The sequence below is a fragment of the Nycticebus coucang genome, chromosome 18 (genome assembly GCF_027406575.1).
Source record: "Nycticebus coucang isolate mNycCou1 chromosome 18, mNycCou1.pri, whole genome shotgun sequence".
NCBI lineage: Eukaryota > Metazoa > Chordata > Mammalia > Primates > Lorisidae > Nycticebus > Nycticebus coucang.
The window spans coordinates 5,811,532-5,833,199 of NC_069797.1; the positions used below are offsets into that span (position 1 = coordinate 5,811,532).

Below are 21,668 nucleotides of genomic sequence, written 5' to 3' on the forward strand. Positions count from 1 at the left end.
AATTTTTAAAAGTTGGCTGGGCATTGTGGTTCAGGACTGTAATCCTAGCACTCTGGGAGGCTGAAGCAAGTGGATTGCTTGAGCTCAGGAGGTCTAGATCATCCTGAGCAAGAATTAGACCCCATCTCTTACAAAAAAAAAAAAAAAAAAGAGTTTGAAAAAGTTTACTAAAGATCTCAAAGGACACTTAAGTAAGTAGAAAGCTAGACCAAATAGACAGATGAGAGGGGCCCAATACTGAAATCATGACAACTTGCACTGTTGCAAAACTAACCTGTAAAAGCAGTCCCTTCCTAATGCAAATCTCTGGAAGAATTTCACTAGAACATGACAAAATTCACACAGAAGAGGACAGTCCCTGAAATACCCAAGACAACTCCTTTAAAACAAAAGGAAGAGGATCTTGGAGTTACTCTACCAAAGTCAAGGCTTTTGTTAAAGTTCCAGTAACCAACCAGCCCAATGAAAGTATGGGGAAGGACAGATAAGCCCATACCCATAAACTTGGAGGGCGATGGCAATTTGGTAAGTGGTAAAGACAGACTCACATATCTGCAAAAGTAGAGATGTCTTTTAGTGTCTTTTCAGATGGGAAAATAATTACAAATCCTAATTTACACACACTCTCATACATATATGCTTATAAATTCTAGATGGAACAAAAGACCTATACGGGATGAAGAAAAAAAATTTTTAGAACGACTAGAATAAAATGTAGAACTACAAAATATTATTGAGTTAGGGTAGAAAAGAGTTTCTTTCTTTTTTTTTTTGTAGAGAAAAAAAAAAAAAACGTCATAGGACTCACAGCAACCTTAGCTCTTGGGCTTCCGCAATTCTCCTGCCTCAGCCTCCCGAGCAGCTGGGACTATAGGCGCCCGCCACAACGCCTGGCTGTTTTTTTGTTGCAGTTCGGCCGGGGCTGGGTTTGAACCCGCCACCCTCAGTATATGGGGAAGGCGCCCTACTCATTGAGCCACAGGCACCACCCAGAAAATAGGTTTTTAACCACCAAAAGGCACAAAACATAAAAAAGATGAGAAACATCACATTATATCAAAGTGAATAATGCTCCATGAACATAAAATTAAAAGAAAAAATTTAAAAACCCAAGGAATTAAAAGTACTACTCTGAAGACTACTTAATAATTACAAAGGGGGAAAAGTAGAGGGCCCTGGCTGATGATACTTTAACCACATGATCCAAAGTCACCACCACCAACCTCGCATGCTTCCTGATATGATAGTGGTTCTCAAGCTGTGAGTCGTGACCCCTTTTTAACAATGAAAATACACTGCAGCATTAGAAAGGTTGAGAACCACTGTGATATGATGTACCAAGAAAGACAAGATTTCACTTAGGTAATGTCCTGCACAAGATAGAGATCCTGAATTTAATTATGAGAATATCAACTGAATCCCAGAACCTACAAAATAACCAGATGGGGCTTTTAAAAAAACATCGTCATAAAAGAAAGAGAAAAGAGTATCTCCTTTAAGTCTGAAGGAGACTAAGAAGACATTACAAATAAATTTAATACATAGGCCAGGGTACAGTAGCTCATGCCTGCAATCCTAGCAGTTTTGGAGGCTGAGTCAGGAGGATTGCTAAGGCCAGGAGTTTAAGACCAGCCTAGGCCACACAGCAAGAAAGACTCTGCCTCTACAAAAAATAAAAAAAAAAAAATTGCTGGGCATACTAGTACATACCTGTAGTCCCAGCTACTTGGGAGGCTGAGGCAGGAGGATCACTTGAGCCCACAAATTTGAGATTGCAGTGAGGTATGCCACTGTACTTTAGCCTGGGCAACAGAACAAGAGTGGGGAGAGGAGAGGCAAGGGAGGGGAGGGGAGGAGAAGAAAGGAGAGGGAAGGGAAGTGAGGGGCACAGAGGAACAGGATTTTGCACGGGATCCTAGATCAAAAGAAATACAAAGAAACCAATCCACCCACATATAGAGTTCTATATTAATAAAAAAGTACTTGGGTGGATCAGCTCCTGTCGATCAGTGGCTAGGGCACCAGCCACATACAGCAGAGCTGTCGGGTTCAAACCCAGCCCCGGCCTGCCAAACAAGGACAACTCCAACCAAAAAATAGCCGGGTGTTGTGGCAGGCGCCTGTAGTCCCAGCTACTTGGGAGGCTGAAGCAAGAGAATCACTTAATCCCAGGAGTTTGAGGTTGCTGTGAGCTGTGACACCACAGCATTCTACCAAGGGCGACATAGTGAGACTCTGTCTCAAATAATAATAATAGTAAAGTACTTAGTTGTGATCATAACACCTCAGTTATGTTTAAGGATGTTCTTGGTCTTAGGAGATCCAGGGTTAAGAGTCATGGTGTCTACAATACTTTCAGTAATTCAGCCAAAAAACTGAATTATACATACATAAAGTATACATAAATACATGTGTGAATTACACCTGCTTGTACACACATCCTGCGTATTTGTGTGTGTACAATGTAAAAATAGATCATATATGCATGTGTTTGAGACAGAAGAAAAAGATAAAGCCAAGGAGGCAGAATGCAAATAACTTATTTTACCTTGAAGTTATTCCAACAACTTTTATGTAAGTATGACACCTTTACAAATAAAAAGTTAAGTGAAGAGATATAGCCAGGCGCTGTGGCAGGTGCCTGTGGAGGCTGAGGCAAGAGAATTGCTTAAGCCCAAAAGTTGAAGGTTGCTGTGAGCTAAGACACTCTATCTAGGGCAGCTTGAGACTGTCTAAAAAAAAAAAAACAGTTGGGTGGAGATTGAAGGAAACAACATTAGAATGAAGGCAAGTCACCTGTTGTGAAGAAAAGGAAAAACAGACAAAAGCTGAGTATTCAAAAACGTAGTTTTTATAGGCCTGAGTCACTAAAACAACTAATTTTTTTTTAATTGGCAAAGAATAATGGATGTTTCCTGAGTGATGGTAATTTTGATAAAGGTTTAGATTGCATTTGTCAAAACTCATCCAATGGTGCGCTGAAGATCTGTGCACTTCACTGAAAGCCAACTTTGGCTCAGTATTTTTTTAAAAAGCAATATTTAAGTCTAATCCATGTTAAGCATAGTGAAATGTTTGAAGGGGAAGTACAGTGATACCAGCAATTTACTCTGAAACGTATCCAAACAAAGCTGGATTAATGGATGTCTAAAAGGATGGACAAAAGAAAAATATGGGATACAGCAAATAAAAGAGACATTAACTGGTCATCACTGCACAAGCCTTTCAGCTTTTATCTCTCTCTCTCTCTCTCTATATATATATATATATATATAATTACTTTATTATGAAGTTAAAAAAATATCGGGAGTAGGCAAAGAAAATAAACCATTAAACGAAGGAAGACAGCGAAATGGCCAATAAGCAAATGGAGGAAAATGGCTCTGCCTCACAGGAAACAGTAGTAAACTGTAATATTGCAATTATCAGATGGAAAAAGAAGACAGGTGAACTGACACCATCAGGACTTAGCGGGAAATGGAACAATTCTAGGTCTCAAGGCCGCCAGTTCCTTCCAATTAGCAGCAGAAGAGGTGGACCTAGGCCACGGCCAGGCCATGGCACCCTGAAAGGTTTAACAGCACAGTCCCGAGAGAGCAGAATTCAGAGCGATGCAAAGGAAAGGGCAGGGGTGCGGGCACCAGCTCCGGGAGACCCACCCGCAGTGGTGAGTCCACGCAGGCCCAGGGGCAACCTCAAGGTAGGGGCACCCATGCCAGGCGGGAGCGTTCGCACTCGCCCATGGCGAACCAACTCGCCAGGGACCTGCCACACCCGTCAGTGTCGTCCACACCTGAGAAGAAAGCAGCGCACCGGCCTGACCCCTCCCCTGGCAGGCCCTACAGCCGCATGAAACCCCCGCAGAAGTGCCTCTCACCACCCCACTGGGACCTGGAGGAACCCACCCCCAAACTCCGACCCCTGGTGAGAAATGGAGGCACCGAGCAGCGAGGCTCACCGCAGGGAGACAGCAGCACCCTTGTTCAGAGTGAATGCGCATGCAAGATTGCCTGGACCGGATGTGCGCATTCTCGGAGGCGTCCTGGGTCCTTCCTTTTCCTCCCACTTCCCCAGGCGCGGTTTGACTGACAGTTGAGCGCTCCAGACCTCTCGCCCCTGACTTCTCTGCTCTCTCCCAGAAACCCACCCACCTTTCATTGCTGCCACAGCGTTCCTGGTGTCCTGGTCCCTCGCCTGGGTCCTGCTGCCCTTCTTTCGACTTCTTTTCTTTTCTTTTCTTTTTTTTTTTTTGAGACAGAATCTCACTTTGTTGCCCTCAGGGTGCGCTGGCGTCATACCTCAAGGCAACGTCGAACTCTTGGGATCAAAGAATGGAAAAGCGATTTTCTTGTGTTAGCTTCCCTGGTAGCTAGGTCTACTGGTGCCTGCCACAATTCCCAGTTGTTTTTATTTAGAGACGGGGTCTCCCTCTTGCTCAACCAGTCCATCCTCCTTGGCTTCCCAGAGTGCTAGGATTACGGGCGTGAGCCACTGCGACGGCCACATACTTTTCTTACCTGATTCAATCCTATGGTTTTAATCCTATGGTATCATTATTTTGTGGAGGAGTCTTAATTTTATTTACTGTGTAATTTTCTAAAATATTTCTATGCCTTTTTTTATTTTGAGAATAATGGGTCAAAATTCAGATAAGTACTCATTATTCATTGACAATATAAATTAGCCAAACAGAAGTTACACATCTGTAGAATTAATAGGTGAAGGGTTTCACATAGATTAACCATACAAATCAATACATGAATTACAGAAAAAAAATACAGGAATCAATAATAAGCAGATGGTAAATGTGATTTCAGCATCTGCACCTGGGTGTCTCCATGGCAGGAGCAGCTCTGAGCATCTTCTCAACACATCAAACCTTGCAATTATTTGCTTTGCACCAAGTGGAAAATAAACTCCAAAAGGAGGGGGTGAGACGGAAAAAAGATAAAGAAAATGTACATAGAAAAGATAGCATTAAGGCTGGCATGGTAGCTCACACCTATAATACTAGCTCTCTGGGAAGGCTGAGATGGGTGGATTACCTGAGCTCAAGAATTCAAGCTTAGCCTGAGCCAGAGCGAGACCTCGTGTCTAAAAAAATAGCCAGGTGTGGGCTTCGCTCCTGTAGCACAGTGTTTACAGCACCGGCCACATACACTGAGGCTGGCAGGTTGGAACCAGTGCAGGCCATCTAAAAACAATGACAATTGCTACAAAAAATAGCTGGGCTGGGTGGCGCCTGTGATTCAGTGAGTAGACCGCCAGCCCCATATACCAAGGGTGGTGGTTTCAAACCCGGCCCCGGCCAAACTGCAAAGAAACAAATGGGGAAAAAATAGCTGGGCGTCGTGAGCTGTGACACCACAGTACTCTACTGAGGGTGACAAAGTGAGACTCTGTCTCAAAAAAAATAAAAAATAGCCGGGTGTTGTGGCAGGTACTTATAGTCCCAGCTACTTGGGAGGCTGAGGCAAGAGAATCGCTTAAACCCAAGAATTGGACGTTGCTGTGAGCTGTGACACCAGGGCACTCAGGGCAACTGAGTGAGACTCTGTCTCAAAAAAAGGAAAAGAAAAGAAATAATTTATTGCAGCTCAATTTACAATCACCAAGATGTGTAAGTAACTCAGGTCCACATCAGCCCATGAATGGATTGATAAACTGTGGTATATATATACCATGGAATACACCATGCAAAATGGAGACTTTACATTTTTTGTATTAACTCCTGGATGGAGTTGGAGAACATTTAGTATCTTAAGAATGGAAAAGCAAGTTGAAAGGGGAGGGCACTCTTCTGGCAGAGATCTCACAGACCACCAAGGCTTGTATGAAAGGTTTTTATTGGCGAGAGAGGGATGTTGTAGAGCAGCACCAAGAAGGAGAGAAAAGGAGGGGGGAGACGAGAGAGAGGAAAGGGAGCAAAGGAGAGGGGGAGAGAGGAGATACTGAGAGAAACAGAGAAAGAGAGGAGAGAGGAGGGGAGAGAGAGAGAGAGCTATATAGGTTAGAGGAAGTCTTAGAATGGTGATGGGATGGTAGAATAGCCAATAAGGAGTTACTGCTCTGGCTGGAAGAGGCATTAGGGACAGGCCATAAGTTTGAAATTTTCAGTGGGTAGCTGTAACTTTAAGAGTGAGACAGCTAGTCTTGGTCTGTAGAAAGCAGGAGGAGCTTTTCTGGCGGAGGGGCTTTCTCTGGGGCAACTACCTAAAACAAGGATTTAATGTACTCAATACTAACATGAAGGCAGTAATGAATATACCCACACAAGAGAAAAACTCAATTTAAGTTAGGGGAAGGGGAGAGGACGGAGGGGGGAGAGGAAAGGATGGAAGAGGACTGGTGTCCTCTCACATAACAGGCACAATGTAAGAGTACACGGCAAACCCACTGGATGAGGAGCACAACTACCACAGGGACTGTACCCAAAAAACGGAAAAAGTGTAACCTAATCATCTGTAACCTCATACTAATCATGTTACAGGAAAACAGCAAATTAAAACTTACAGACTTTTACACTAAAATATAGAAGGAAGATTCAATTTCCATTGAGAACTCAGGTGCCTCAAGCCTTAAAATGCTGAATTCTGGGAACAGTTTTTTTCCAAACTCTATACCATTTTTTTCTTTAGTTCAATATCAGCTACATAGTCATGGCTACAGATGGTAGAAATCAGGGTATTGTTATTTTTCTTTTTGAGGTTCCTTTAGCTCAGTGTAAAGTTTGCTCTTTGGAGTAGTTCTGCAACCTCCTGCTACTTTCTCAAGAAGTGTAAGATTTATTTCTCCTTCCTCAATGGAAATAAAAAATAAAATAAATAATGATGTTCTCAATTTTATATGTGTATACAAAATAATTCCAATAACCAAAATATTCATATGAATACAAAAATAAACAAACAACAAATCCTATGTTTACTATAAGATTGGAATGTGGGACCGGAGGAGGCCAAAGGATGAGGCCTAGTTGATGGGGCAGACTACCACCAGCACAGGGGTGAGGTGGGGACTCTTAAAGAATCTTCAGCATTTTTTTTTTTTTTGATACAGAGTCTTACTTTGTCACCCTTGGTAGAGTGCCATGGCATCATAGCTCATAGCAACCTCAAACTCTTGGACTCAAGTGATCCTGTTGACTTCTAAGTAGCTGGGACTGTAGGTACCTGCCACAATGCCTGGCTATTTTTTTGAGACGAAATCTTGCTCTTGCTCATGCTGGTCTCAAACTCGTGAGCTCACGCAATCCACCAGCCTTAGCCTCCCAGAGTGTGTGAGCCACTGTGCCCAGACCATTATTATTTTTTTTTTTTAAGAGACAGAGACTCACTTATTTGCCCTCAGTAGACTGCGGTGGCATCGCAGATCATAGCAACTTTCAGCTCTTGGGCTTAGGCGATTCTCTTGCCTCAGCCTCCTGAGTAGCTGGGACTACAGGCATCCACCACAACGCCCGGCTATTTTTTTTTTTTTTTTTTTTTGCAGTTTGGCCGGGACTGGGTTTAAACCTGCCCCCCTCAGTATATGGAGCCGGTGCCCTACTCACTGAGCCATAGGCGCCGCCCAAAATTTTTTAATTATAAAAGGGAAAAGGGTCATTTTACAGTGGAGAAACCTGGAAGGTACCACCTTTTTTGTTTGTTTCTTTTGTGGCCAGGGCTGGGTTTGAACCCGCCACCTCCGGCATATGGTACCGGCGCCCTACTCCTTCAGCCACAGACGCCGCCCGGAAGGTACCACCTTAACCATCACTTTTGTGCCAAAAGTGCATCATAACACTCTAATCATGAAAAACATCAGACAAACCCAAAGAGAAACCTTATACAAAACTGACTTCTATTCTGTAAAAGTGTCAAAGTCATGAAACACAAGGAGAGACTGAGAACCTGTCATAGATTGGAGTAGACTGAGGAGTTATGACAAATGAATGTGGGATCCTGGAACAAAAAAAGAATATTTGGGCTCAACACCTGTAACTCAGTGGTTAGGGCTCCAGGCACATACACCAGAGCTGGTGGTTTCAAACCCAGCCCAGGCCTGTCAAACAACAACTACTACAACAACAACAACAACCAAAAAAAAAAAAAATATATCCAGGTGTTGTGGCAAGCACCGGTACATGGGACACTGAGCCAAGGACAATCGCTTAAGCCCAGGAGTTTGAGGTTACGGTGAACTATGATGCCACTGCACTCTAATGAGGGCAAGATGGTGAGATTCTGTCTCAAAAAAAATAAATAAATAAAAAAATGGACATTTGGGGAAAAACTGGTAAAATTTAAATACAGTCGTGGTTTATTCATTAGTGTTAAACTAATGTTAATTTCCTAGTTGCACAGTTCCATTAATACTAAATCAATATTTACTATGATAAATATATGAGGGTTATGTAAAATCTTAACATTAGGAAAAGCTAGGTGAAAGGTGCATAGGAACTCTACTAAGTATTTTTGCAACTTTTCTTTCTTCTTTTTTTTTTTTTTAAGACAGAGCCTCAAGCTGTTGCCCCAGGTAGAGTGCCATGGCGTCACAGCTCACAGCAACCTCCAACTCCTGGGCTTAAGCGATTCTCTTGCCTCAGCCTCTTGAGTAGCTGGGACTACAGGTGCCCACCGCAACACCCAGCTATTTTTTTGGTTGTAGTTGTCATTGTTGTTTGGCAGGCCCAGGCTGGATTCAAAGCCGCCAGCTCTGGTGCATGTGACTGGTGTCTTAGCCACTTGAGCTATAGGCACTGAGCCAACTTTTCTGTAAAATTAAAATGATTTCTAAAAAGCTCAGGATAGGCTGGGCATGGTTGCTCACACCTATAATCCTAGCACTCTGGGAGCCCAAGGCATGTGGATCACCGTAACTAATGAGTTCAAGACCAGCCTGAGCAAGACCCAGTCTCAAAAAATAGCTGGGTGTTGTGGTGGGTGACTGTAGTCCCAGCTACTCTGGAGGTTGTGACAAGGGGATCACTTGAGCCCAAGTGTTTTGAGGTTGCTGTGATGCCATGGCACTCTACCGAGGGCAACAATGTGAGACTTTGTCTCTAAACAAATACATACATACATACATACATAAATAGCTCAGGATAAAAGCCCTTTTCCTATATTCATATGAAAATAAGTTCACCATATACTAAGAAAAATGTTAAATATTGTTTTGATCCAGTTATTATATGAAGAGTATAGGAAAATAACTGGATTATGTTTTTGTTGGTTTTGGGTTTTTTTGAGACAGAGTCTCAAGCTGTCACCCTTAGTAGAGTGCTCTCACATCACAGCTCACAGCAACCTCCAACTCATGGACTCAAGCAATTCTCCTGCCTCACCCTCCCAAGTAGCTGGGATTACAGGCGCTTGCCACAATGCCAGGCTATTTTTTTGGTTGCAGCCATCATTGTTGTTTGGCAGGCCCAGGCTGGATTTGAACCTGCCAGCTCAGATGTATGTGGCTGGCACCTTAGCCGCTTGAGCCACAGGTGCCAAGCCCTGAATTATATTTTGAAAATCACAAATGAGTGAAGTCGAATATGACTTTTTTTTTTTTTTTTTTTTTTAGACAGAGTCTCACTTTGTTCCCCTTGGTAGTGTGATTTGACATCCTAGCTCATAGCAACCTCAAACTCTTTGGCTCAAGCAATTCTCTTGTATCAGTCGCCTGAGTAGCAGGGACTACAGGCGCCTGCCACAATGCCTGGCTATTTTTAGACAGGAGGTCTCACTCTGGCTCAGGCTGGTCTGGAACATGTGAGCTCAGGCAATCCACCCACCTCGGCCTCCCAAATGCTGGGATGACAGGCGTGAGCCACCGCGACTGGCCTTTGACCTTTCATTATCACCTACTATCCTCTTTTAGCCCTAGTAATTTTCTTTGCTCAGAACTTTGTATGATGATAACATAGCCTCTCCATATTTCTTTTGATTAGTGTTTGCCACGTATAGTTTTACATGCTTTTACATTTAACCTGAGCTATATTTAAGGTGGAATTCTTGTAGATAGCATACAGTTGGGTCTAGGTTTTGTTGGTTTATCCAAATTGACAATTCCTATTTTTCAATTGGTATGTTTAGATCATTCACATTTAATGTCATTATTGATATAGTTGATTTAGGTGTACCATTTTAATATTTGTTTTCTATTTCTTGTATTTTTTTGTTCCTGTTTCTCTTTTTCTGCCTTCTTAAATCATTTGAATATGTTTTTGCTTATCTATTTAAATTTTAGCTATATATCTTTGTATTTTGTTTTGTTTTGTTTTTCAGACAGAGTCTCAGTCTGTCACTGTGGGGTTAAGTGCCATGGTATCATAGTTCACAGCAACCTCAAACTCCTGGGCTTGAGCAACCCTCTTGCCTCAGCCTCCCTTGTAGCTGGGATTACAGGCATGGGCCACAATGTAGGGCAAGTTTTTCTATTTTTAGTAGAAGCAGGGTCTCCCTCTTGCTCAACCTGGTCTCAAACAACTGAACCCAAACAATCCACCTGCCTCAGGGTCCCTCTTACTAGGATCATAGGTGTCATCCACTGCATCTGACCTGTATCACTTTTTACTGATTGTGATTGCAATGGATTTAATGGACAGAATGTTTGTGCTCCCCAAACACAATGCATATGTTTTTTGTTTGTTTGTTTTTCCGGTGGGGAGGGTTGAGACAGCGTCTCATTATGCTACCCTCGGTAGAGTGCCATGGCATCACGGCTCACAGCAAACACAAACTCTTGGCCTTAAGTGATTCTTTTGCCTCAGCATCCCAAGTAGCTGGGACTACAGGTGCCCGGCACAACACCTAGCTATTTTTGTTTATTGTTATAATTGTTATTTAGCAGGCCCAGGCTGGGCTCAAACCCACCAGCCCTAGTGTATTTGGCTGGCACTGTAACGACTGAGCTACGGATGCTGAGCCAACACAATTCATATGTTAAAGCCTAATCCCCAATATAAAGGTATTTGGAGGTAGGAGACTATGAGAGGTGACTGCATCATGAGGATAGACACCTACTATAATGGGATTATTGAGACCTCAGAGAAATCCTTCTCCCTTGCTCCACGTAAGGACACAGAAAGAAGGTATCATATATGAACCAGAATGTGCCAGTGCCTTGATTTTATACTTCCTAGCCTATAGAATTGTGAGAAATAAATTTTTGTTGTTTTACAAGTAAACTAGTTTGCAGTATTTTTTGTTATAGCAGCCTGCATGGACAAAGACATACATTGTTTTTCCTCTAATGGTCGCTTTAGGGATTATGATATACATATCTAAGTTTTCAGTCTACTTATAGTTAAGATTTAACATATCCTGTAAAATTTAGAGGACTTACAGTTATATGTATATGTAGTACATCTATATACATTGAAAAATGAGCAGGCAATTTTATAACTTTTGCTTTCATCCATGCATATTTTAAAGAAGATAAGAGAAAAATTATTATATTGATATTTACTTAGATAGTTATTATTTCTGTTGCTGTATCTTCATTCCTGAAGTTCCAGGAATTCCTCTGTTATCATTTCCCTTCATCCTGCAGACTTCCTCTCAGCCTTTTTATAGAGCATGTATGCTGGTGATGAATTATCTTAGTTTTCCTTCATCTGAGAATCCCTTTCTTTCCTTCATTCTTGATATATATATATATATATATTATATATATATATCAATGAGGGAGAAACCCTTTGAATGTGTTCATTCAGGGAAAAGTTTCACCCTTTGGTCCTCCCTTACTCAAAATCACGCGGAATGTATGCTAAAGAGAAAAATAATGGATGTTGTCACCATGAGAAAGGCTTCATATTTTGCTTAGCCCTTATGATTCAGCAGCAGAGAACTCATACTGGGGAAAGCCCATATATATGCTATTAGTGTGGAAGAGACTTCAGGAGGTGTTCTCACATTATTCAGCATGAGAGGACACATACTGGAGAACACTACAAATATAGTCATTGTTGGCAAGCTTGCAACCATGGCTTTTACCTTATTTGACACCCAGAAAATCATAGAGATAAGAAAATTTCGGTGAACAAAATCAACATGGAAAATATATTGGTTGTGATTCCATTTTGTTTGACATCAGAGACAAACCATGAAAGAGGCAAAGTCCACAAGTTACTTTTGAAGTATAAATTAGAAGTACCTGAATAGGGCGGTGCCTGTGCCTCAAAGGAGTGGTGCACCGGCCCACGTACTGGAGGTGGCGGGTTCAAGCTCCGACCCGGCAAAAAAACTGCAAAAAAAAAAAAAAAGAAGAAGAAGAAGAAGAAGTACCTGAACGTAGTAAGTCTGTACTTGTGACTTTCTGCACTCACATAACAGATTTTAGCAGTTCTACTCTAGATGTATCTTTAATTTGCCATAGGAGCATTTAATGGGGTTTCAGTGTCTATGCCTAATGGACAATGTCACATAGACATGGTTGCCATAGATAATCAAATGTAAATGTTATCAGTGACAACAACATACTTATCTTTGTACATCATATATGAATCAAAGATGAAATTGTTTATCTTTTAACATCACTGGGATCAAATATGTATAGTTTTACAATATTTATAGAAGCGGGCCAGAGGCTATGCCATCCATTTTTTCCCTAATTAATCCAAATGTTGTCATTCAAACAAATGTGAAGATTTATACTATCTTATCAATGTTTCACCAATGACATTCTATTTTTAACTTACAGAGATGTATCATAAAGAGATGCTTTCTAAAGACATCGCCAGTGTTCAAGTAGGATTCAAAAGTCATATTACTACTGCTATTGACATGTCTGTGATAATAACACAGATCTCACTAGCTCCAACCCAACTCCCTCACAAAAAGCAGAGGGTCTAAGCAGCATTGGTTATCTTTTCTGTAACCCTGGACATTAGAAGACAAGTAAATATTCCAGAAACAAAATGACTCTGATTTCAGAATCTTATGCTCAACAAAAATATAACTCATGTATGATGGAAGAATTGCAACAGTTCAAACACTATATTCCTTCTGTAATAATTTCCCCAAGATAACCTAACAGGAATTACTTAAAACAGAAGTATAAGTCATGTCTTCAAAAGACATATAAGAGGAAGGTCATACACCAAGAAGCTTTAGTTATAACAGTGACAAAACATATACAGCCCAGAAATCCATCATTAATAAAATAGGCAAATAAAATGTGGTACATCCACATAATGGAATACTACTACGCAATTTAAAAAGAATTGACTACTGATATATGAAGCAACTTGGATAAATCTCAAAAAAATTATTTTGAGTGAAAGAGGATAGGCATAAAAAACTATAGACTGCATGGTTCCAATTATAAAAAGTCTGAAAGCAAGAAAAACTAGTTGATGGGCCAGGCACAGGTGTTCACACCTGTAATCCTAGCACTCTGGGAGGCTGAGGCAGGTGGATTGCCTGAGCTCAGGAGTTTGAGATCAGCCTGACAAAGAGCCAGATGCCATCTCTGCTAAAAATATAGAAACTAGCCCAGCTACTTTTTCCCAGCTACATGAGAGGCTGCAGCAGGAGAATCACTTGAGCTCAAGAGTTTGAGGTTGATGTGAGCTATGTTGCCACAGCAATCTACACAGGACAACAGAGTGACATTCTGTCTCAAAAAGAACAAAAAACTGGGTGGTGCCTGTGGCTCAGTGAGTAGGGTGCCAGCCCCATATACCAAGGGTGGCAAGTTCAAACTCAGCCCTGTCCAAACGGCAACAACAACAAAAACAACAACAAGAACAACAACAAATAGCCAAGTGTTGTGGCAGGCACCTGTAATCCCAGCTACTTGGGAGGCTGAGGCAAGAGAATCACCTAAGCCCACAAGCTGGAGGTTGCTGTGAGCTGTGATAGCATGGGACTCTACTGAGGGCAACAAAGTAAGACTCTGCCAAAAAAAAAAAACCTAGTTGATTGTGATGAACAGACATTGGTTACCTCTGGGAGATGATACTGCCCAGGAAGTGGTACAGAGTTTCCTTTTTTTTTTTTAGACAGTCTCACTTTATCACCCTTGGTAGAATGCTGTGGCATCATAACTCACAGCAACTTCAAACTCTTGGGCTCAGGTGATTTTCTTTTGCCTCAGCCTCCCAAGTAGCTGGGACTTACAGGTGCGCACCACAATGCCTGGCTATTATTAGAGATAAGGTCTCACTCTGGCTAGTTTTAAAAATATATTTTTTCTTGACTGGAGTGATGATTTCAGCTTCACTGAAATCCAGTTTGTGGCCTTATATGGGTAACTCAAAGAGGCGTCAAGGAGAGATGCGCTCTAAGTAGATTTTTGTTCAATTTACTGTGGCTGTGCCTCCCACTCTCCTTGTTCAGATGCCAAAATACCAGCCATGCTCTTTTCCATCTTTTCTCAAGGTCAGGACACAGATGTGTCCATCCTGTATATATACATGTACATATATATTTGTATATATCCACAAATGTATATATACATGTCTATATATATAAAATTCACTGAGCTTTAAATATTAGGACCTATGCCTATGTATACTACATATATTTTCAAATTGAAGTATGAGATATTGGGGTTGGAAAAAGAAGTGGATTAGGATTACATCTCACCCTTTAATTTAAAGACTTTTAAAACTGGCTTAACGCCTGTAGCTCAGTGACTAGGGTTCCAGCCATATATACTGGAGCTGGAGAGTTTGAACCTGGCCCAGGCCTGCCAAACAACAATGACAACAACAACAAGAACAACAATAGCCAGGCGTTGTGGCAGGTGCCTGTAGTCCCAGCTACTTGGGAGGCTGATGCAGGAGAATCATTTAAGCTCAAGAGCTTGAGGTTGCAGTGACCTGTGCCGCCATGGCACTCTACTGAATGTGATATGGTGAGACTCTGTCTCAAAAACAAAAACAAAAACAGACTTTTTAAACTATGTGCCAGTTGGGTGGCACCTGTGGCTCAGTGAGTAGGGTGTTGGCCCTATATACTGAGAGTGGCAGGTTTGAACCCAGCCCTGGCCAAAATGCAACAACAACAAAACTATATGCCAGTTGACAGGATACAGAGGACCCATGCTGCAATTTTATTTAACTATTAATTAATTAAGAGAGAGTCTCAGTCTGTCTCTCTGGGTAGAGTACCATGGCATCATAGCTCACAGCAACCTCAATCTCTTGGGCCCAAGTGATCCTCTTGCCTCAGCCTCCCAAGTAGCTGGCACTACAGGTGATGGCCACAAGGCACGGCTAGTTTTTTTCTATTTTTAGTAGAGATGGGGTCTCACTCTTGCTCAGGCTGGTCTTGAGCTTCTGAGTTTAAGTAATCTATCCGCTTCAACCTCCCAGAGTGTTGGGATTACAGGCATGAGCCACTGCTGCAAATCATACTTTTGATCCAATTGCCATGGGCAGGAGAGTGCCTTACACTGACTTGTTTGGTCCAAGGTGCTCATACATCCCTGGATTAATTACTCTGGCAATGGTCATGGAATGAGGCCATGTGACTCTGCCCACTGAAATCATCCTCTGGGGCTGAGCTCAAGGGGCCACCTCACCCATTGCTGCCTAAAAGGGTAACTGGATATGTGGAAAGTTCTCCCGCATGAGCCTGAATGTTCTCCTCTCTCTCTCCCTACATGAGAACTCTTTAAAAATGCTGGCTTTCTCGAAAATCCAAGCAAGACCTCATGTTTTTCCCCTTACATTAGTGCAATGCTACCTTTCCTTTCCAAGACTCCCATCAAATCCTCAATCTGGGTCTCCACTTGCTAGCTGCTCCCTGGATGTTGAGACTTCATTTCATTCCAGATCTCTGCCAACAGCAAATCCAGAGTTCTGACATGAGCTGCACTGAGATCCAGTTTGTGGCCTTATATGGGTAACACAAAGAGGCCTCCAGGGCAGATGTGCTCTAAGTAGATTTTTGTGCAAGTTACTGTGTCTGTGCCTCCAACCCTCCTTGCTCAGATGCCAAAATACCAGCCATGCTCTTTTCCATCTTTTCTCAAGGTCAGGACACAGATGTGTCGATCCTGGCTACTGGGGCCTGAGCAAGTCTACAACAGACAAAACTTCTGAAATTGTTTTATCCCTTCCTTGTGGCAGGAAGAGTAATGTCTCTTCCTCACAGATGTCCACATCCTAATCCCTGGAGCCTGTGCATGTTACTTCAAATTGCAGAAGGGACTTTGCAGATGTCATGAAGGGTTTCAGATGGGGAGATATCCTAACTTGTGGTAGGACCAACACAATCACAAATGTCCTTGTATAATGCAAGGTAGGAGTTAGGATCACAGAAAGCAACATGATGACATAATCAGATGTTGGAGTCCAAGAAAGATATGAACATAGTGCAGTGATGGGTTTAAATATCAGGATGGGGCCATAAGCCAAGAGAGATAGGTGGTTTCCAGAAACTGGAAAAAGCAAAGGCATGACTTGTTTCCTAGACTCCCAAGAATAAATGCAGCCCTGCCTACACCTTGATGTTATCCCAGTAAGATACATTTTGGAATTCTGACCTCCAGAGTTGTGAGATAATAAATTGGAATCACTTCAAGCCATAAAGTTATGATAATTTGTTACAGTGGCACTAGAAAACAATCACACTCCTTGATGTCAATTTCTTCAGCCAAAAGTTTTGTGGTTACATTCAACACTTGGATCTATGACAACCACTTGAGACCACAAGGACGTGAGCCTTAGGAAAAATCAGAATAATATGCTGAGGAGGGTGAGCCAAAGATATACAGTACCTAGCTACTAGCTATAGTTGAGCCCAGTAGTCAGCCCTAGAAGCCGTTGCCTCCATATTTAAATGCAATTTAAGTCAATGAATGGTGGCATATTCTGTGATTTGTGCCAAAAATACATCTTATGTGACAACCCTTTCCTGCTCCGCCCAGCTCTGCTCTCAAGTCTCTCCCTCAGTCATGATGAGTCACGATGTGAGGACTCCTAGAAGTAACCAGGCCCTGCAGGCTCCAGATGACCCCTGTGGAGCTGACTCAGAATCACTCCTTAGGAGGGGGATGCCCCATGATGAGCAGGGACCCACTTACTGAGCAGGAAGGGCCACATAGTCTCAGCTGTAGTCTCAGAGGCATGGCCAAGGGGTTATAGGTACAGCAAGGGGACAACCCAGAGGTCCCAAGGTGTAATGTGTGAACGAGCTCCAGATGTGGTGGATTCAAGTTACACAGGCAGATGTGGGTCCATCTCCCACTTATTCCATGACCTTCATTTTGGGCAGCATAAGAATCCCCCCTGGGTGAAAAAAGTTGCTCAGAACAACCCACACACCTCCTACCAAAATAAATCATGCCAACTTGCTGAATCACAGAATGATTCCTTCTGTCACCATCCCTTGGTGTCAAAGTTCTGTGATTACAACTGTATGCTACTGATGGCTTTTAAGACTAAATTTATTGGAAAAAGCATAATTTTAGATTACAGGCAGTTTCAGATTATAAACAAGATAGGTAGGCTTCGTAGGTTTGTCCTTAAGTTTAATTTGTATGTAAGTTGGACCAGGTACATTCACCTATTACATGTAATAGCCTTCATTTGTAAGTGCAAGTCATACTTCAGATAGATGTTTGTAGATCTGGGACTGCCTATAGTAATTTCTGCAGGAATTCCTCCTTCAGGTGAGTTTAACCCAATTTGTTTTCATGAAAAATAGCTACCGGTTCTTTCCTTCATATTTGGATGAGGAGGGAAGTATACAGCAAAGTTCAAGGGCTAAGCTGCCAAAAAGGCTCTGTTGTAATCGTATTTGTACTTTTATCATATCCAGTGATGAACATTGGTGTTGGCATCCTGGAATATAGCAAGCACGTTCATTTATGTAAGTTTACATGTAATTCTTTCCAAAATGTATCTTAACATAACTCCTCTGCATTTCCTATTAATCTCAAATATTTTGTGTTTATAATTTCTACTTTAAAGGAATTGCTTTTGCAATATGTGTTAAAGTGATAGAGATTTTGTGTGTTCACTTGGGTGCTTTGACCTGTACATTTTTAGTTCTTTTTCTGCCTGGCTTATCTCGCTGATTTTTAAAATATTCAGTTGAGTTTTTTAAATATGTTAACATTATTTGTTAGTAAATTCATTTTTATGTCTTTTTCCCAATAGTTATAGCATTTAATTGTTTCATCTTATTTGCATTAACAAGAAGATCCAGAAATTCTAAAATTAATATTGCTGAGAACGGATTTCTTTCTTTTGTTTTGGAATGTATGTATATCTATCTGTTCATGGTTGTTGAAGAGAGAAGTAAACAAGAACAAGACCCAAGAAGAAAGATGGGAGTTAATTTTCATCAAGAGAAAAAAGGTCAACTTCCTAGGGCAGACAGAACTACTGAGATGAGCTGTGTTCAGGACCAGCAGGAAGTGGCTGGTTGGCTTCCTCCTTGTCCATATCCTAGTGGAGGACAAAACACCATCACACTGAGGATAGTGGGAGGAACAGTGGGAGCCCAGTCCTGGGTGACATCAGTGGGCAGTTAAACCAGCACCAGGAACCATCTCCTTGCAGATTTTCTATTCTGTGAGGAGACAATGTTGATTATTTGGGTTTTCTTTTTATTTACAACCAAACACATCCAGTGGACACAGGTTGCAAAGGTGTGGACTAGGTTATTCCAAACCTGCCTCACTGGTTTATCCTGCATTCTGAGGACTTCCTGAATTCTTCTTTGAGGCAACCCATTTTCTAGAGGCTGTCTGTGGTCAGCCTCTGGTCAGAGCTCACACTCCGCACGTTTCCATATGCTATGTCCAGTGTGGGTTATCTTGCTATTACCTTATCTTTGATGTTGGGGAAACAAATGAAGAATAAATGAGTAGCAGTAATAAATAGAACAAAGAACTTCTTTTCTGGGAAAAAGCTATGATGCTAATAATTTACAGGTAAAAACACTGATTAATTTATCCATGTTAATACTTCTCCAACCTGAAGTTCTCAAGCTCTGAGAAGTTCAGAGATGTGTGCTACAGCCTGACATTTCTGTGTGAACTATATGAGGAAAACTAAATGTTAAACTTTATAATTGAATAACTACTACCTCGTTTCCCCGAAGATAAGTCCTACTCACAGGAAAGATAAGACGTCCCCTGAAAATAAGACCTAGCACATCTTTGGGAGCACACCTTAATATAAGACACTGTCTTATTTTTGGGGAAACAGGGTATTGTAAATTCAGCCATTTTCCTATATATCCACAATGCATTCATTGCAAGTTCAAATTCCAAAACATTTTCTAATGAAAATTTTTTCCCTGTTATGAATCTGCAAAATATGTATGAACTAATGTTATTTATATTTTGTCTTTCTTTAAACTCATGTAAATCTTGTATTTTGCTATGGATATATTCATGTGTTTGATGACTAGGGATTACTTCAGACATATTAGGGAGATTATTTACCTCGTGGTGGATACACCTTACTATCCTACTAACATCTGAGTAATTGTGAATTCCAAAATACTTGTGGCCCTGAAGGCTTTGAAGAAGGGATCAGGTCATTGAATGTTGCTGAAAACAAACAAACAAAAAGATAAACAACATTTCTGACATTTTACATGTCAATAGTTAACATTTGTTTAGAGATTTTTTTTTTTTACAAATTACAGTAAACAGCATGTTTAATTTGATAAATAAGTATGCAATTATTAAAAGTTGCATCAAAATAGATTTCATAATTCAATCTCTAATAATGCACTTATTTTGAAGCACCCACCTTTAACCATAAATAATGCTTTTACTCTATACCATATAAACAGAAAAAGATATTAAAATAATTTCCTAGGGGACTTGCTTCCTCAATATGTAAAAGACCTTCATCAAACATGAAGGTTAAGAACTAGAAACATCCCCGTTTACATCCAAAACAAAACAAGAATGATCGTTAGTAAACACGACTATTTAACATGGTTCTGTCACACTAGCTATGACTACACAACTTTAGTTTTTTTTTCAGTTGAAATATCAATGGATATGATATTTACAAAAGCCAAGAAAAATCCAAGGAAACATAAGAATAAAAGACATCTGCCTGGTCTCTGACTAAACAACTAATACACAAAACCCAACAGACTTACTAATTGAAACAAAGATTAAGATAATGTGTAGCCTGAGAGTGTACCACACTGGCCCCCAAATTAACAATCCCTGTAACAAGCTTAGTAGGCACACATGGCTCAGACATGTAATCCTAGCAGTCGGGGAGGCTGAGGCAGGTGAATTGCTTGAGCTCAAGAACTCCTGGAGACCAGCCTCAGCCAGAGACTCCCCACAACCTCTAAAAACAGCTGGGTGCCTGTATTCCCAGCTAATCAGGAGGCTGAGGCAAGAGAATCACTTGAGCTCAAGAGTTTGAGGTTGCTGTGAGCTCCGACACTATGGCACTCCACAGAGGGTGACAACGTGAGATTCTGTGTCCAAAAAAAAAGGAAAAAATTAGCAGGCAGTATGCAGGACCACTAGAGGGAGGCACAAGGCTTTGAGAAACGCCAAGAAACCTCAAGGAAGAGGAGCACAGAAAGACCCTGAGCCCCAGGAAGAGAACATCAGAGCCCCTAGGCTAGGGCCCCAAGGAAGACAAGACCACAAATTGGGAAATTGGCAAAATACCACATGCCAGTCCCTGAAAAAGCCAATAGATTACAGACCATCCTGGACTTAAGGAAGACCAGCAAACTACACATCCAGTTCCCACCTCCAGTTTCCTCTTCCTGGACATGTGTACCTGGCACCCAGAAGCAAACTCGACCTCAGGAGCTGAGCAGAGGATCCTGGCCTGCCCACCCCTTCCACATACCATGGGTGCAGTCAGTCCTGATCTACTCCCTACAACTGTGAGGACATTCAGGCCCAGCCACCCTGCCTGGGTGACAGTCAATCCCCTCTCTTTAACCACCCCCCCCACACACACACAAGAACCAGGGTGAATGCTTTGCCTCTCTCCCTCCCCACTTTCGGTCGACAGGCTGCTCGCCCCACCCCACCTACCCACACCCGGGGTAGACCGGCCCTCTGCTCCCAGGCCCGGGAGGATTTGAGTCCCAACACCCAGCTCCCACTCGTCTAAAGCGGGCGGGCCTTCAGCACCAATGAGCACTACCACGCACGAATTCATCCCTTTGGTCTCACCTTCCTCCCTCCAAAATGTAGTTGGTTATTCGTTCTGCCCAGGCTCTCCCACTCAAGGGGCATGGTGGCCTCTAGTGCAGCCCCTGAACTTCCAGACCTGCCTGGCCTTCCTCCACCCCAGAGCAACGTCAAAATGAGCCCCGCCCACGCAGCCTCGCCCCCAGCATAACTTCCGGCTTGACTCCCCTTCCCGCGCCTTCTCTTTCTTCTGCTTCTAATCGGCCCCACGCGGGGTCGCCCACATGGTGGGGCACGACTTTCTGTCAACCTGGGTTGCCATGCACGGAAGTGCTGGGGACCTGAGGCCTAGCTTCTCTCACCAGAGACCTCCCCTTCCCCCCACCCCCTGCTCAGTTGCACCGTTGGGGTCCACTTCCCGGAGCCTCTTTTCTCCCCCAGCTCCCAGCTTCTCCTGCCTCACGGAGCGGGCTGAACAATATTACCGGCGTGGCGAGGCCGCGGGGCGCGCCGCGGGGGCTTCTGGGAGTTGTAGTCCGGCCGGTCGGGCTGACGCACTTAGCGGCGGGGCCGACAGGCGCCATTGTGAGGCGTGCACTGGGTGA

The 21,668-nt window shown here is 42.4% G+C and overlaps 1 long non-coding RNA gene across 1 annotated transcript; it reads right to left on the reverse strand.

Annotated features, from left to right (window-relative positions):
- On the reverse strand, positions 1-21,659 carry LOC128570200 (uncharacterized). Its single transcript, XR_008375534.1, has 3 exons — positions 21,106-21,659; positions 12,127-12,216; positions 1-358 (listed from the first exon to the last, which is right to left on the reverse strand). It is a non-coding gene; the product is annotated as an uncharacterized LOC128570200 (long non-coding RNA).
- Positions 21,660-21,668: the final 9 nt, after the last annotated feature.